The sequence below is a fragment of the Hevea brasiliensis genome, chromosome 14 (assembly GCF_030052815.1).
Source record: "Hevea brasiliensis isolate MT/VB/25A 57/8 chromosome 14, ASM3005281v1, whole genome shotgun sequence".
Lineage (NCBI taxonomy): Eukaryota > Viridiplantae > Streptophyta > Magnoliopsida > Malpighiales > Euphorbiaceae > Hevea > Hevea brasiliensis.
Genome location: NC_079506.1, coordinates 73,340,910 through 73,355,763, shown reverse-complemented (window position 1 = coordinate 73,355,763; position 14,854 = coordinate 73,340,910).

Below are 14,854 nucleotides of genomic sequence, written 5' to 3'. Positions count from 1 at the left end.
TTATTAAAATTTACCAGGAGAAATTATAAAAAAATCTTGTACTTTTAAAATTTTTTCAATTCTATCCTATATTTTAAAAATTACCAATTAAATCATACATTTTCAAATATTGCATAATTCTACCTCATGGTAACTATGTCCGTTAAATGACTAATAGAGATACCATGTCAACTGCCATGTTATGCAACATCATATGCCACATGGCACATTAGTAGGGTAAATTTGTGCAATATTCAAAAGTATAGGGTTTAATTGATAAATTTAAAACTATAGAGTAGAATTGAAAAAAAAAAATTAAAAATACAGGATTATTTTTGGTAATTTCCTTAAATTTATTAATTACAATTATTAAATTTTAAAATATAAATTATTAATTATAAATATATTTCATGTAGATGATTAAATAAAGTATATAAATTTAAATGATTTCGAATATTATTTAGGCAATATATATCAGTTTTAGGATAGGTTTAGGTATTTAAAAAAGTAATTGGATTCGAATATGATGATTTTAATATGTATTTTATACGTTACTATCCTTATCATAAACTAAAAACCAAAAAATAATTTTTAAATATTTACTATAAAAATTATATATAATTAATAAATTGTATACAAAAATAACAATTAAGTCTCTCAAACTAGTTAAAGTTAGCTATATGAATCCTTTTTCATTATTAATTTATCTTTGAAATCAATTTCACATTAATATTTGAAGATTATAATCCTTTTTTGCCATTCATTTTAATTTTGTATAAATTAAAATATATTATGAGTAATTTTAGGATAAATTACCAACTTTGAATAGTTTAAGAGATTTAATTATTATTATTGTTGTATATACTTTAATTAATTATATATAATTATTACAGTAAATATTTAAAGAAATTTATTTTTTCATCTTTAAATTTTATTAGAAATAGCAACGTATAAAATACCTATTAAAATCATTCTAACCAAATCTAACTAGCAATTAAATTTATATATTTTACTTAATAATCTATATAAATATATTTATAATTAATAAATTAGGAAAAATTATCAAAAAAGTATTGTACTTTCAAAATTTTTTCAATTCTATCATATATTTTAAAAATTACTAATTAAACTTTATACTTTTCAATGTTATACACGTCTATCCTATTATTAACATAACGTGACAATTGACATAGCGTGACGTAACGTCTCTGTTAGTCACTTAACGGACATAATAATGATGGGTAGAATTATATAACATTTGAAAATATGAAATTTAATTAAAAAATTTTTAAAATATAGGATAAAATTAAAAAAATTTTAAACGTATAAGATTTTTTTAGTAATTTCACCTAAAACTAAAAATAATTATTATATTATACAAAAAAGCTCACTTTTGTTGTGCTAAGAACAGTAAAAGTATTTATTTATCCCTTTTTCCTTTAAGGTTTTAGTCCTATTTCAGCTTATATACACGTGTTGATTTTATTTTATCTACACGCTCTGCATTGCAAGAATATTTTCCCTAAATTTTTTCTATGCGCGTATTAGATACATATACATGTATATTATTATTATTTTCATTAAAGTAATTTTTTTCAATAAATTGTAATTCAATGTTTTAACAGTGCTGTGATTATTTTGCTGAGTTATTGTTCCTTATTTTACAATTTCTTTATTTTTCAAATTTTTTTTATTACTAAAAATTAAGATTTTATTTTTTATTTTTTACATGATATATATTGAAATATTTAAAAATGCTACCACACTTTTATTTTTGTTTTTAATTATTTGATTCTTTTGAATTAAAAAAAAAAACGCTTCATGAGTTTCATTCAAATTTTATTTAGGGTGTTTTGTTTTATTAATTAAAATTTTTCAAATTTTTTACTTTTTTTAATTTTTAAACCACTTAAGTATTAAAATAAAAGTTCAAATTATTTTTCTACTATTTTATTTTTCTTTTATCATGATTTTAATAATTATTTTGAATTATTTAACTATTTAATTAAATTTAAATTTATTATTATTATCCTTATTAAACTAATTTTAAAATAACTTTTATCTTATGATATAATGAATTTTACTTTATACATCAATAAATAAAACTAGGGCGTCCCCTCAATTTTTTTCCAAAATAAAAATTAGATACATGGTGCGTCTTCCTTGCTGCCCACGCATGGAGTACGAGGCGAGTGTTGCCAAATTATTACGGTTATTACGGTTAATCTTAAAAATTTTTTTGAGGAGCTTTTAAACTTCTTATATCTTGTTTTATATTCTTATGTCTTCATATCAAATTATTTCACTTAGCATTTTAGATTTTATATTGGGTGTACAGGGTGCATATGTGCATAGTATAGAACTTTTTATTAAGTTTTTTTTTTTCTAATTATTTAAATTAATTAAATATATAATTTATAAAAAATTATGAAGAATGAATATTGTTTGATAAAAGTGCAATTTAGAACCAATATAAATTTTAGTTTAGTGATATTAGAGTCATTTCTATGACCGTGTGAGGTCTCAAATTTAAATTTCTATCAAAACTAATTATACTAAAAATGTATAATTTAAAAATTTTTATTAATAAAATATATAAATAATTTTTAGCCCCCTCAATATACAATCCTGCATTTGTCCCTGAATCAGACTTTCATCTTATTGCAGTGAAATTATAATAACAATAAATTATTGATTTATTTTAACAATATTTCTTCCACTTTTTTTTATTTTTATTTTTTTCTATAAGCATTATTTTAAAATATTAAAATTTTGATTGATATTATTATTCTTTTATGATAATAATATAATTTTATTATTATTTAAAAATATTAAAAATGATATTTATAGACTTTTTAGATATTTATTTATAATTGTTATTCTATTAAATGTGCAAATTTATTTTGCTCTTAAATTCTCATTTAATTTCGAAATATCTAATTTATTTTTTAATAATTAAAAAAAATTTAAAAACAACATTGTTTTTATATACTAAACCTATTACCATAAGAATAGTGTTAGATTTTTTTAAATGAATTAATTTATTTAATTTTTTAACCAATATTGCTATTGTCTTTTTATATGTGGACTCTATAATTAAAAATTTTTATTATCATATTATATTTTATTTAATTTATTATAATAAAAATAATAAATATTATATTACTAGTATTAGTTGTTCTACATAACTAATATGCAATATACTCGGTGAATGATTAAAATTTTATTTAAATTAAATTGATTAAATAATTTTAAAAATTATTGATATAGTTTTGTTTTTAAGATGTAAGTCTAATAGTTTATATTATTATAAAACAGAATCCGACGTATTTTTTAATTATATTATTAAGAAAGAAAAATACACGCAGCATTTGCGCGGGCTTGTAAAAGCTTATAATAATTAATAAGCATTCAAGTAAAATAATTTTATAATACAAATAAAATAAAATTAAACTACTAAGGATGGAGCAACCTCCTTCCTTAGTACCTCTTCTCCTTTGGCTGGGGAAGCTTCAGCTCTCCTGCAAGTTATTAAGTTAGTAAGAGTCGGGGGATGTAGGTCCATAATTCTAGAAATGTACTCGGCTTTTTTATTTGATATTGTATCTTCTTCCCATGGATGTGATAGATGGGAAATCAAGTCTCCTACTCTAGCCATAAAATCCTTCATTCCTAGTTTTGATCAAGTGCTTTTCTCTCTTGTTAGGAGATGGGCTAAAAGAGTAGCTTACTTTGTAGCTAAATGCTTTTTCATGAAGGCTCTTGCTTGTAATTGGCTCATTGCCACTCCTAATAAGCTTTTGTCTATCTTGTACTAGAATACCAATGGGGCCTTGTAAATGCAATTGTTTTGTAGATAAAAAAAAAGGATGTGTTTAGTAGAAAGTTAAAAGATAATTTATACCTAAAGAGGGTAATTGTTGACTTAGTCTCCCTAAGGTTAACATTTAATCCATTATGAGTAGGGGGTAAGCATTATTCGATTTTAACTGAATAAATTGAACTTAACCACCCTAATTCGATAATTCAGTTCAATTTTATGTGGTTTGATTCAATTCATTTTTATTTTTATATATTTTGATTTATTCGGTTTGGTTCAATTTTGAGGGAAATAAATTTGGTAAAACCAAACCGAATCGATATAAATAAAATTTGAAAAGAAATAAAACACTCTCCTTTATTGTAGTTCGGTGGTGAATTGCGTGTCCAAAGCCTTAGAGTACTTAGTTTCGATCTTCAGCCCAATCTTTTTTTTTTTTTTTAAGTTTTACTAAACCTCTTTAATCCTAGCCATCCATTCTTGAAATAATCTCAGTCATCCATTCCCTAATCTATAAACATCCTTTCACAAAACCCTACGTCTCTTCTTCTCTTCTCCCAACCACCCACCTCCCCATCTCCTCTTCTTTCGCTCTTTGCCTTTCATTTCTTCTTTGCACGCCAGCTACCACTCACCTCCCCATCTTCATTTCTTCTTTTGCTCTCTACCCACTTCTTCCTCACTATAGAGTTCTATCTTTTAAGTTTATTTTCTTCCTTCGCATGTGCTTGAGTGCTTCCATCCTTAAGGCCTAACACTGCCTCTTTGCAGCATCACAACACCATAGAAGTAGCACCTGTGAGATTGGGGGTAGTAGGGCATGAGGCGAAATATCATTTACTAGAATTATATAAAATGCACCAGGTAATGCCTAGGAAAGATGGTAGAGTCACAATGGTCTCACTTAAATATCACCTGCTTAGACAGCATTTCCTAGACTTGCACTTCATACAATCCTAATAGAATCAAACCACTGGTAAGTATCGTTTTTCCATAACACTACCACGGTACTAAGGATTTATGTCACGAAGGCATAGATAGACATGAGTCACCACTCGGGTAATAACAGGGACATATTCAGTATTTCTTCCTAGGGTCATAAATGGCAACTTATTCCTTGTAGAGTTTTCACAACCGATATTACCATAGCCCAATGTCTAGGCTTAGGATAGTGGGTACGTAAGTAGAGGGTGTTAGGCACCCCTTACGCTTAGTCTAATCTCGTTGATTCGAGTGTTAGTTCTCTACTAATGTTTCTAGAAGTCTTATTTATTATTCCTAAAAATGCAATTCTAATCCTACACACGCAAGTAATTCACAAAAGGGCTGTTGTTTACAAATAATTTTCATAAACAAATAATTCTTATCTATGGAGTTGCTAATTATTTAAATGATATTTACCAAATGACTAAAATTAATTTATTATTGAGAATTTAATTTACAAACAAATTCAATTTTAAATAACCCTAAGTTTCTATTTAACCAAATTAATTAATTTTTTACCAAGTTACCCAAAGGATAATTAAACTAAATTAATTATGTACAAGTATAATTTATTCTAATATCACATAAAGCTCAAACAATCACAACCTAATAAAGATTTCTAACATGTAAATTTATTTTACAATTATCAAGTATTAAATTATATTTATTTTACATGCCAAGGTTAGTTCAATTTATAAACAAGATTAATTTTAATTTACCAAGTATTTATTTAAATTAATTACATGCAAAAGTCAGTTAAATTAAAAACAAAGTTAATTTTAATTTATTAAATAAAAATCCTATTATTACTATATTTTCATGCCAATAATTATTTTACAAATTTAGAGCTACTTACTTATTGGTAATTGCAGTTGCCATTGGGGCAAGCTACACTTAAAAAGGGTTTTCTTCTCTAGTATGACAATGATATCTCTGGCTTACTCCTATTTAGCTCAATATAAGCTCCACACCAATGCCCTCTTTGGTACTTACCTTAGGGCTACTTACCAATTTTTTTTATAATAAAAAATAAAAAAACTAAAGAAAATAAAGGAAATAAAGAAAATAAGAAAATACTAATAATAATTCATATTGAATTCTAACTCTAGTCTTCTAAAGGGGTTAAAATTCCTAATAAGTTACAATTACCTAGTGGTCTAAGTCTTCTAACATGATCCAAATACTTTATAACACCTCTTGAATTAAAATTACATAAAAAATAGATCAAATATCAATTAGAACTCAAGAACACCGAAGAACATGCATAAACATGCAATTCTCAGATTTTGGCAGATTGACAGTAGTAAGAAATTTAATTTTTTAAAAAATAGTTAGACATGCCTAAAAATCATAAAAAAAATTATAGAAGACAGATAAAACATCATACAAGACTACAAAATTTATAGATCAAGCAAAACCCTAGCCGAATGGTCTATACAAATCGTAAGTTTTCCTAGTGACAGAATCACACTATTTTTTTATAAATTTCATAACTCATCAACCACAATAGATATGAATGCAAACATAATTGCAAAAGATTCACAAGATTTTGAACTTAATTTTAGACACTAGATTCACACAAAAATATTAAGAAACAAGGGAGATATGGGCTCCACAAATTGGGTATTCTGCAAATTGGGTTTTACAAGAATCCTAAATTCAAATAGCCATAACTAATAAAATATAAAAGCTTTTTCAGTGATTCTTGGCCCTAAAATTAATAAAATTTCGTGCAGAATATGAATATAATTTTTCTAAAATTTTTACAGATTCAGAAAATAACAAAAAAAAAAATTAAAACATGAGAGACAGAAAACTGAATATGTACATAGTTGTGTATCCTCTCAAATTAAACATGATTATATGATCTACATGAACGTGCAAGATAAATTAAAAGATAAAGAACATAAAATTAAATATTACATGGCATAAATCTTGAAAAGAAAACAACAAAAACCAACTTTCAAGAAATCTTGCATGAAAATCTTCTTCAAGAAAAGAAAAAAAAAAAGAAAGAACTAAAAGAATTTTGAATATCTCTAAATTTCCTATAGCTCTAAAATATCTCTAAATAGCTCTGAATTTTCTGAATAGTTATCTTTTTTTTCTCTTTTTTTTATCCTCATTTCTTTTTTTTTCCTCTTTCTTTTTTCTTCCCCCCTCTTTTTTTTTTTTTTTTGTCCTTCTCCTTCAGTAGGGTATTTATAGGGTTTTGAGAGAGAGGTGTGATAGGGTTTTGAGTCCTAGTGTGATAAGGTTCAGATAACTTAAATAAGTGGGATTAAGAAATTTGGGTGAAACTGGGATATGGGTGAGATGTTTCAATCAATAGGAAGAGAGGGAAAGGGGGCAGCACTAATAGGGAGTGAGGAAGAGAGTGGGGCCAAGGGGGAGAGGGATAGAGAAAAAAATATTTTCTTATTTTAATTTTTAGAAAATAAATTAAATGGGTCATATTTAAAATTCATAACTAGGTTTTCTTATGCCTATGGGGCCCAATTAAACTTAATTAGGTCCATTTAAGAATTACTCATATTAAATTTAAAAAAAATAAAATTTATTTAAATTTAATTAAATTAATTTCTCAAAAAAACATATTATTATTTTCTTTTTCAAGATCATGTCACGGAATTAATAATTCAGCTCCATGCCTCCTATTACATCTTACAGTCATATAATTTTTATCATCGAGTTTCCTACAGCCTCCATGCGCATACTCATCACAAAATAAGGGTCTACAGTTTGCCCCCCACTTTGGCAAAAGTTGAAATCAATGCGAAAGCATTGCTCAAGTTTCGTCAAAGTGAAACTCAATCTTCTAATAAATATGAAACAATAGCTATAAGGATCTATACGTTTTGCTCGGTGGACATACTCTATGTTATGAGACTAGCTACGGTCTCATAACCGTGATAACTATGTCATGTGAAAATCGAGTGCATCTTACTCTATCGATACACTCTGCGTCAAGAGACTAGCTACGGTCTCATGACAATGGCAATTGTGTGATTTGAAATATTGTGGATTTGTATTTAGGACCACGGTTGTACGTATCCCCTTCGCTATCCTGAGGAAGAATCAGACCCACTCGTAGTTCGACACTTGAAACTGTGGTGATGCATGTTCTTCTACGCCTTACGCACCTATAGGTGACATGTTGATGCGTGTTCTTCTACGCCTTACACAACTATGCCATATGCCCTAAACAATGTCTAAGGATTTACCAAAAAAATCTATCAAGAAATGTTGTGAGTTTGTATTTAGGATCGCGGTCTTCAACTGTCTACGTATCCCCCTCGTTATCTTGAGAAAAAATCAGACCCCCTCATAGTTCAACACTTGAAACTGTGGTGATGCATGTTCTTCTATGCCTTACACACCTACAATTGACATGTTGATGCGTGTTCTTCAACGCCTTACACAACTATGCCATATGCCCTAAACAACGTCTAAGGACTTACCAAAAAATATCTGTCTTGAAATGTTGTGGGTTCGTATTTAGGACCACGGTTCTAAACTACCTATGTATTCCCCTCGCTATCCTGAGGAAGAATCCACCCCTATAGTTCGATACTTGAAACTGTGGTGGTGCATGTTCTTGTAGTTCGACACTTGAAACTGTGGTGATGCATGTTCTTCTACACCTTAAACACCTATAGGTGACTTATTAATGCATGTTCTTTTATGCTTTACACAACTATGTCGTGCACCCTAAACAACATCTAAGAACTTACCAAAAAATATCTAATTCATGATTTGAAAAAATTGGGATGACTGAGTCTCAAAACTCTCTCTGATTTTTATGCTTCTTGTATGCTACTTCCTATCATGGGCATGCTGATTTTGCTAGAGATTCTAAAAAAAACTTAGTCTTCTGAGGGACCTCTTTTTGTAAAAACTTTCTTATAACCTTAAAATTTTTTAGAAGAACTGTTCACCAAAGGTCACAATACAATTTTTCTCTAATTTTTCTTTTTCTTCTCTCCTCCCATGCTTCATTATTCTAAAGCTGTTTTAAAATCTTATTTTGCCTTCACTCATTTCTTTTCTATGAACTCTATTCTTTGTGTCTTAACTTTTGTCTGAAATGCCCTTTTGGGTTTTCATCTCAGTGGGTTTGCTCTAACTTTTGCCTAAGCGGCCCTTTTAGGTTTCCACCTAGCGAGCTCTTTTTATTTATTTATTTTTTGAAATTAGAAAATTGCCAAGGCATTCATATCAAGCACCTATTCTGTCATGCTCACAAGACATAGATTAAATCTAAACAATGCAGTTCGATTGCTTAATCATTTGATGTATCCCTCAAGACACAAACATTCGCAATCATAATTAAATAAAACCTATTCCTGGTTAATACAATAAAAACTTCTTTATTTATTCAAGTACACCATTACTCCCTCTTACATTTAGTTTTGCGAAATTTCTATCCTTTCAAAGTTAGAAATAAGCTTTATAACTTGTCAAATAGCCTTTTTAGGTTTTTCATCAAGATTTTCTCTCATCTCTCCTTTTGCCTAGACTGTCTTTTGTGGGTTTTCAATCTAGTAGTTTTTTTCCTTTTCTTCTTCTTTTTTTCTTTCTGTTTTTCGACCTTTACTTTTGCCTAGACTGCCTTTTATAGGTTTTTAGCCTAGTGAGTTTATCTCACACAAAGTATCATTTGATCCTGTCTAAGTTGACTGATACTTGAAATTCATTCCCATCTAGGTGTGATATTCTTACAGCACCTCCAAGCAAGATCTTTTTGACTATGCATGGACCATCCTAGTTTGGTTTAAACTTTCCTCTTGGATCAAAAGGGATGGGTCGGGCTTGTTTCAAAATCATATCTCCCTCTTTGATCTTTCTTGTCTTCACCTTCTTGCTAAAGGCCCTGGCTATCTTTCTTTGATAAGCCTATATATGATACAAAGCTTGTATCCTCTTTTCATCAATCAAAACTAGTTCTTTATATCTCTTCTGGGCCCACTCATTTTTCGAGATCTTAGCTTCTAGCATCACTCTCAAGAATTTGATCTCTAGCTCAATGGGTAGCACTGCTTCAGTCTCATACACTAAAAAGAAAGGGGTTGCCCCCATGGATGTTCTTGTAGCAGTGCAATAACATTAAAGAACATAAAGGAGTTTTTTTTTAGGCCAATCCTTATATGTTTTAAACATTTTTGTCAAAGCACCCACTACTCTGTAGGATTCAGTCTCAACCCATTTAGTAAAGTAGTCCCCACCATTATAAATCTATGGCTATTAGAAGGCATGGGAGAAATCTTCTTGATAATGTCTATGCCTCAAACCGAAAACGGCTATGGTAAGTTATACTGTAGAGCTCACTTACCGGTAGAAGGTTCAAGTTTGCATGGATCTAACATTCATGTCATTTCTTGACCAACTTGGCATAAGTAAACCAGTAGTAACCCAACCTTATAACTTTTCTAGCCAAAACCTTTCCATTCATATGGGGACCATACCTTCCTGCATGTACTTCTTTCATTACCAGCTTAGCCTATTTCTCTATCATATAGAAGAGCAAGAGTCCTTTTAAGAACATTTTGTAAAGTTGCCCCCCAGCCAAAGTGAACTGAGTGGTTAATCCACAAATTATTACTCTATCTCTTTTGTTGGCTGATTGCGGGTATTCCCTCACTTCCAGATACCTCCTTCACCCTCTAGGTCCACATGTGCTACTACTAATCCTTTAAAGTATGAAATTTTATTCATGGTTAGGATAACTAACTAAGTCAACTTTTGATCACCCTTTCCTATAGGGACACTAATGTGGCTTGGGAATCGATCATCTGATTCTAAGCTCAAGGTATGTGCTTCATATTCACCTTATCAAAAATTAGCTAATAGTTTCTTTATATATCCCAAGTATGGCCTCAATTTTCCTTCCTTTAATTCCCATTCAACTTTAATATAACAGACCACTAGCATCGAATCTCTAATTACCTCTTCTTTTTTTGCCCTGACATCTATCAATGCTTCTAGGCCACAGATATAGGCCTTATATTCAGATCTATAGGGATTTTGTATTATACTATGTCTTGGTCAATTCCCGACATATCTTTATAAGATTAGGTAAATACTTCTTGGTACTTTGTTAATAAGGCTATATATTTATCTCTTTCTTCTTGGGTTAAATCTTCAGCTAACTTAATGTCTTTAGGATTATCTGGTATACCCAAATTAATAGAGATTGATTTTGATGCATTAACAGAAGTAGATTCTAAATGATTATGAATGCCATACATATGCCTGTTAGAATAAACATCAAACAAATAAGCAGAAGGACTAGTCATATTGGTAATTTTTTCCTCAAAATCTTCATTAAATACATCAGAAATGGAAACATTAGTATCATTACTGTAAGCATTACCAAAGACAGACTCAAACTTAGGGGTGTAGCTTTAGGTGCTGGGCTTTCCATGCAGTCTTTATATCAATGGTGTTGATTTTTTGCTCTAGCTATTTCACATGTGGTAACCCCTAACCATATGTCTAAGTAATTGCCTTCTTTTTCAAGAACTTAGGAGGCTTTGGCTCTTCTTCCTCTTTAGTTGGCTCATAGCCCAAACCATAACTCACGATCTGCCCCTTCATCTCTGGAAAAGTTACCATGCCATCCACATATTTTCTAGGCCCATGCTAGGAAAAAACTTCATCCCTTTCTTCATAGTAGCTACTTTTGGATCCATCTAGTTTTTATAGATTCTAACAACTTGAAAACCAGATACTAGTGGAATTGAACCATCTAATTGTAATACAATTACCTCCTCATCAGAATTGGTCCAAACAGCCAAAGGACCCTCATCAAAGCTAAAATTGTCACAAATGTCAACAACCATTATAGATTGAGGTTCATTAGGCTTTTGGATGGGTTAGATAAAGTCAATAATCTATCAAGGTTATTTGGGGTGGTGAAGATCATATAGAGACCTGGTGGAGGTGGAAAATTTAGTTAGGCATAGGAGTAGTATAGGTGTTTGGTCAGTTTTTTAGGTCGGTTATCTTTTTGGCATCAATTAGGTCTTAAACATCATGTTTAAGTTGAAAGCATCAGTCGATGTCATGACCGTGGCTTTAGTGAAAATGGCAATATTGGTTGATATCATAGTTATGTGAGAGTGGATTTGGTGGTAGTCTAGGTACTACGAGATGTAGGAGGTCTTGAGCTTTGAAACGCTAAAAAACTATGGATAAGGGTTAGTTGAATTGGAAAAATCTTGCGAGACACAATTTATACTTCAGTAACTTTCATCAAGCATGGCTATAGTTTCTTCCATTTCAAGTAGTACAGGTAAAATCCTTACCAATCTCTTCCCTTTCCTAACCCAAGTGACCTAATTGGAAGTCTCTTTGGTGTGTTTTGAGGCTATGTTTGCTAAAAGAAAAAAAGGATTTAAGGGTTAACCTAAACATGCTATATACATGAATGCAATGCATGAATGAACCTTTTTTTTTTCTTTTACAGTTACCTTTACAAAATGAAAATCGAACTATACTAATAGAACCAAAACTGAACCAAAATCAAACCATATGAACTGAACTAAAGTCCAACCAAAGATTGAATCAAAACCTAAAAGAACATCTCTAGAATTGAGCTTCTCCCCTTTATACCGCCAACTATCACGTGTAGGGTAGGAAAAAAAAATTCTATCCTAGGCTACGGTACACTGGACACACTAACAAGGGGTAGTCTAGGATGATACTCCCCTCACAACAAGGGATTTATATCCTTAAAGTTTAACCATAAGTAAGCATCCTCTTGCTTAACACGGGTTTTGAAATTGACTTAGGTCTATACACATATTGGGTTTATGCATAGGCATAGGTTCATCTCAACTGCCACTAGAACTTATGGTTTGAATAGTAAGGTTATAAATCTAGCACAATAAAAATATACGGGTTACCTAAGGCTGAAATCTATGGCTCATGGGCTTCATCGGGTAGGAAAAGGGTCACCCATGTGAGAGCTTGTCCATTAAGCACAACGGTTGGAGCTGTGGCTCTTTTATATACTCGAAGGTATAGGCATAGGGTGTTAGCATTCACCAATTCGTCATAGCTCGAGTGGAACCATGGTCTCCTTGGCTAGTACTAGTGGGGCTAAAAAGAGTAAGGGTGATCCATGTGATAGTGTAGTGGAATGCAAAAAGTTTAACAAAGGAATAATATTAGACTAATAGAAACATATTAGAGTAACTATCCATTTAGTCCCCAGTGGAGTCGCCAAACTGTGAGATTTGGGGTAGTAAGGCATGAGGTGAAATATCATCCACTAGAATTATATAAATGCACTAGATAGTACCCAGGAAAGATGGTGGAGTCATAATGGTCTCACTTAAGTACCACCTCCTTAAACAGCATTTCCTAGACATGCACTTCATACAATCTTAATAGAATCAAACCACTGGTAAGTACTGTCTTCCCATAATACTACCACGGTACTAAGGATTTATGCCACAAAGGCATAGATAGACAGGAGTCACCACCCGAGTAATAACCGGGATATATTCAGTATTTCTTCCGAGAGTTATGGATGGCAACTTACTCCTTGTAGAGTTTCCACAATCGTCATTACCATAGCCCAATGTCTAAGCTTGGGATAGTGGGTACGTATGGGGAAGGTGTTAGGCACCCCTTACGCCTGGTCTAACCTAGTTAATTCGAGTGCTAGTCCTCTATTAATGTTTCTAGAAGTCTTATTTATTATTCCTAAAAATAGAATTCTAATCCTACACATGCAAGTAATTCACAAAAGGGTTGTTGTTTACAAACAATTTTCATGCACAAGTAATTCCTATCTATGGGTTTGCTAATTATTTAAAGGATATTTACCAGATGACTAAAATTAATTTATTATTGAGAAATTAATTTATAAATAAATTCAATTTCAAATAACTCTAAGTTTCTATTTAACCTAATTAATTAATTTTTTACTAAGTTATCCAAAGGATAATTAAACTAAATTAATTATGTATATGTGTAATTTATTTTAATATCATATAAGGCCCAAACAATCACAACCTAATAAAGATTTCTAACATGTAAATTTATTTTACAATTATCAAGTATTAAATTATATTTATTTTACATGCCAAGGTTAATTTAAGGTTAATTTAATTTACGAACAAGATTAATTTTAATTTACTAAGTATTTATTTAAATTAATTACATGCAAAAGTCAGTTAAATTAAAAATGAAGTTAATTTTAATTTACCAAATAAAAATCCTATTATTACTATAATTTCATACCAATAATTATTTTATGAATTTAGAGCTACTTACTTATTGGTAATTGCAGTTGTCATTGGGGCAAACGGGCAAACTACCCTTAAAAATGAGCATTCTCTTCTAGTATGGCAATGATATCCCTGTCTTACTCCCGTTTAGCTCCATGTAAGCTCCACGTCAATGCCCTCTTTGGTACTTACCCTAGGACTACTTATCAATTTTGTTTGTAATAAAAAATAAAGAAACCAAAGAAAATAAAGGAAATAAAGAAAATATTAATAATAATTCACATTGGATTCTAGCTCTAGTCTCCTAAAGGGGTTAAAATTCTTAATCAGTTACAACTGCCTAATGGTCTAAGTCTTTTAACATTATCCAAACACTTTATAACACCTCTTGAAATAAAATTACATAGAAAAATAGATCAAACATCAATTAGAACCCAAGAACACACAAGAACATGCATAAACATACAATTCTTAGATTGTGGTAGATTGACGGTTGTAAGAAATTTAATTTTTTAAAAAATAGTTAGACATGCCTAAAAATCATAAAAAAATTATAGAAGACAGATAAAACGTCATACAAGAGCGCAAAATTTATAGATCAAGCAAAACCCTAACCCTAGCCCAATGGTCTACACAAATCGTAAGTTTTCTTAGTAACAAAATCACACTACTTTTTTTGTAAAATTCATAACTCATCAACCACAATAGATATGAATGCAAACCTAATTGGAAAAGATTCACAAGATTTTGAACCTAATTTTAGACACTAGATTCACATAAAAATATTAAGAAATAAGGGAGATATGGGCTTCACAAATTGGATATTCTGTGA